This window comes from Mytilus trossulus, unplaced genomic scaffold (genome assembly GCF_036588685.1).
Source record: "Mytilus trossulus isolate FHL-02 unplaced genomic scaffold, PNRI_Mtr1.1.1.hap1 h1tg000050l__unscaffolded, whole genome shotgun sequence".
NCBI classification, from domain to species: domain Eukaryota; kingdom Metazoa; phylum Mollusca; class Bivalvia; order Mytilida; family Mytilidae; genus Mytilus; species Mytilus trossulus.
The window spans coordinates 1-4,770 of record NW_026963292.1 but is presented as its reverse complement, the minus strand read 5'-3'; positions in this window follow the sequence as shown (position 1 = coordinate 4,770).

The window sequence follows — 4,770 nt, the reverse complement described above, 5'->3', positions numbered from 1 at the left end:
GTGCACTTTCCCACCTGGGCATTTTCATGAATAATAGGGTCTGGGACAAGCTTTCAATCCCACTAGGTGTGGGAAAAAACTTTGCCGTAGGGAACTGTACAGAAAGACTGAAAAATGAGCCCATACCCATAACTGTATAGGTACCTCAGCCTTTGGATGGTCAGTGAAGTCTTCAGGTGCACTTTCCCACCCAGGGATTGATACGAGTTGAAGATATGTATAATAGCTTTCATTCTAACCACCTGCGGTCAAGAACTTTGCCGTAGGGGGATGGGAGTAAAGCGACTGCTGCCACCACCCGTAATGGACCAAAATGATAAACTGAGTATGTTGTTGCCAGCTTCTGGTGCACTTTCCCACCTGGGCATTTTCATGAATAATAGGGTCTGGGACAAGCTTTCAATCCCACTAGGTGTGGGAAAAAACTTTGCCGTAGGGAACTGTACAGAAAGACTGAAAAATGAGCCCATACCCATAACTGTATAGGTACCTCAGCCTTTGGATGGTCAGTGAAGTCTTCAGGTGCACTTTCCCACCCAGGGATTGATACGAGTTGAAGATATGTATAATAGCTTTCATTCTAACCACCTGCGGTCAAGAACTTTGCCGTAGGGGGATGGGAGTAAAGCGACTGCTGCCACCACCCGTAATGGACCAAAATGATAAACTGAGTATGTTGTTGCCAGCTTCTGGTGCACTTTCCCACCTGGGCATTTTCATGAATAATAGGGTCTGGGACAAGCTTTCAATCCCACTAGGTGTGGGAAAAAACTTTGCCGTAGGGAACTGTACAGAAAGACTGAAAAATGAGCCCATACCCATAACTGTATAGGTACCTCAGCCTTTGGATGGTCAGTGAAGTCTTCAGGTGCACTTTCCCACCCAGGGATTGATACGAGTTGAAGATATGTATAATAGCTTTCATTCTAACCACCTGCGGTCAAGAACTTTGCCGTAGGGGGATGGGAGTAAAGCGACTGCTGCCACCACCCGTAATGGACCAAAATGATAAACTGAGTATGTTGTTGCCAGCTTCTGGTGCACTTTCCCACCTGGGCATTTTCATGAATAATAGGGTCTGGGACAAGCTTTCAATCCCACTAGGTGTGGGAAAAAACTTTGCCGTAGGGAACTGTACAGAAAGACTGAAAAATGAGCCCATACCCATAACTGTATAGGTACCTCAGCCTTTGGATGGTCAGTGAAGTCTTCAGGTGCACTTTCCCACCCAGGGATTGATACGAGTTGAAGATATGTATAATAGCTTTCATTCTAACCACCTGCGGTCAAGAACTTTGCCGTAGGGGGATGGGAGTAAAGCGACTGCTGCCACCACCCGTAATGGACCAAAATGATAAACTGAGTATGTTGTTGCCAGCTTCTGGTGCACTTTCCCACCTGGGCATTTTCATGAATAATAGGGTCTGGGACAAGCTTTCAATCCCACTAGGTGTGGGAAAAAACTTTGCCGTAGGGAACTGTACAGAAAGACTGAAAAATGAGCCCATACCCATAACTGTATAGGTACCTCAGCCTTTGGATGGTCAGTGAAGTCTTCAGGTGCACTTTCCCACCCAGGGATTGATACGAGTTGAAGATATGTATAATAGCTTTCATTCTAACCACCTGCGGTCAAGAACTTTGCCGTAGGGGGATGGGAGTAAAGCGACTGCTGCCACCACCCGTAATGGACCAAAATGATAAACTGAGTATGTTGTTGCCAGCTTCTGGTGCACTTTCCCACCTGGGCATTTTCATGAATAATAGGGTCTGGGACAAGCTTTCAATCCCACTAGGTGTGGGAAAAAACTTTGCCGTAGGGAACTGTACAGAAAGACTGAAAAATGAGCCCATACCCATAACTGTATAGGTACCTCAGCCTTTGGATGGTCAGTGAAGTCTTCAGGTGCACTTTCCCACCCAGGGATTGATACGAGTTGAAGATATGTATAATAGCTTTCATTCTAACCACCTGCGGTCAAGAACTTTGCCGTAGGGGGATGGGAGTAAAGCGACTGCTGCCACCACCCGTAATGGACCAAAATGATAAACTGAGTATGTTGTTGCCAGCTTCTGGTGCACTTTCCCACCTGGGCATTTTCATGAATAATAGGGTCTGGGACAAGCTTTCAATCCCACTAGGTGTGGGAAAAAACTTTGCCGTAGGGAACTGTACAGAAAGACTGAAAAATGAGCCCATACCCATAACTGTATAGGTACCTCAGCCTTTGGATGGTCAGTGAAGTCTTCAGGTGCACTTTCCCACCCAGGGATTGATACGAGTTGAAGATATGTATAATAGCTTTCATTCTAACCACCTGCGGTCAAGAACTTTGCCGTAGGGGGATGGGAGTAAAGCGACTGCTGCCACCACCCGTAATGGACCAAAATGATAAACTGAGTATGTTGTTGCCAGCTTCTGGTGCACTTTCCCACCTGGGCATTTTCATGAATAATAGGGTCTGGGACAAGCTTTCAATCCCACTAGGTGTGGGAAAAAACTTTGCCGTAGGGAACTGTACAGAAAGACTGAAAAATGAGCCCATACCCATAACTGTATAGGTACCTCAGCCTTTGGATGGTCAGTGAAGTCTTCAGGTGCACTTTCCCACCCAGGGATTGATACGAGTTGAAGATATGTATAATAGCTTTCATTCTAACCACCTGCGGTCAAGAACTTTGCCGTAGGGGGATGGGAGTAAAGCGACTGCTGCCACCACCCGTAATGGACCAAAATGATAAACTGAGTATGTTGTTGCCAGCTTCTGGTGCACTTTCCCACCTGGGCATTTTCATGAATAATAGGGTCTGGGACAAGCTTTCAATCCCACTAGGTGTGGGAAAAAACTTTGCCGTAGGGAACTGTACAGAAAGACTGAAAAATGAGCCCATACCCATAACTGTATAGGTACCTCAGCCTTTGGATGGTCAGTGAAGTCTTCAGGTGCACTTTCCCACCCAGGGATTGATACGAGTTGAAGATATGTATAATAGCTTTCATTCTAACCACCTGCGGTCAAGAACTTTGCCGTAGGGGGATGGGAGTAAAGCGACTGCTGCCACCACCCGTAATGGACCAAAATGATAAACTGAGTATGTTGTTGCCAGCTTCTGGTGCACTTTCCCACCTGGGCATTTTCATGAATAATAGGGTCTGGGACAAGCTTTCAATCCCACTAGGTGTGGGAAAAAACTTTGCCGTAGGGAACTGTACAGAAAGACTGAAAAATGAGCCCATACCCATAACTGTATAGGTACCTCAGCCTTTGGATGGTCAGTGAAGTCTTCAGGTGCACTTTCCCACCCAGGGATTGATACGAGTTGAAGATATGTATAATAGCTTTCATTCTAACCACCTGCGGTCAAGAACTTTGCCGTAGGGGGATGGGAGTAAAGCGACTGCTGCCACCACCCGTAATGGACCAAAATGATAAACTGAGTATGTTGTTGCCAGCTTCTGGTGCACTTTCCCACCTGGGCATTTTCATGAATAATAGGGTCTGGGACAAGCTTTCAATCCCACTAGGTGTGGGAAAAAACTTTGCCGTAGGGAACTGTACAGAAAGACTGAAAAATGAGCCCATACCCATAACTGTATAGGTACCTCAGCCTTTGGATGGTCAGTGAAGTCTTCAGGTGCACTTTCCCACCCAGGGATTGATACGAGTTGAAGATATGTATAATAGCTTTCATTCTAACCACCTGCGGTCAAGAACTTTGCCGTAGGGGGATGGGAGTAAAGCGACTGCTGCCACCACCCGTAATGGACCAAAATGATAAACTGAGTATGTTGTTGCCAGCTTCTGGTGCACTTTCCCACCTGGGCATTTTCATGAATAATAGGGTCTGGGACAAGCTTTCAATCCCACTAGGTGTGGGAAAAAACTTTGCCGTAGGGAACTGTACAGAAAGACTGAAAAATGAGCCCATACCCATAACTGTATAGGTACCTCAGCCTTTGGATGGTCAGTGAAGTCTTCAGGTGCACTTTCCCACCCAGGGATTGATACGAGTTGAAGATATGTATAATAGCTTTCATTCTAACCACCTGCGGTCAAGAACTTTGCCGTAGGGGGATGGGAGTAAAGCGACTGCTGCCACCACCCGTAATGGACCAAAATGATAAACTGAGTATGTTGTTGCCAGCTTCTGGTGCACTTTCCCACCTGGGCATTTTCATGAATAATAGGGTCTGGGACAAGCTTTCAATCCCACTAGGTGTGGGAAAAAACTTTGCCGTAGGGAACTGTACAGAAAGACTGAAAAATGAGCCCATACCCATAACTGTATAGGTACCTCAGCTTTGGATGGTCAGTGAAGTCTTCAGGTGCACTTTCCCACCCAGGGATTGATACGAGTTGAAGATATGTATAATAGCTTTCATTCTAACCACCTGCGGTCAAGAACTTTGCCGTAGGGGATGGGAGTAAAGCGACTGCTGCCACCACCCGTAATGGACCAAAATGATAAACTGAGTATGTTGTTGCCAGCTTCTGGTGCACTTTCCCACCTGGGCATTTTCATGAATAATAGGGTCTGGGACAAGCTTTCAATCCCACTAGGTGTGGGAAAAAACTTTGCCGTAGGGAACTGTACAGAAAGACTGAAAAATGAGCCCATACCCATAACTGTATAGGTACCTCAGCCTTTGGATGGTCAGTGAAGTCTTCAGGTGCACTTTCCCACCCAGGGATTGATACGAGTTGAAGATATGTATAATAGCTTTCATTCTAACCACCTGCGGTCAAGAACTTTGCCGTAGGGGGATGG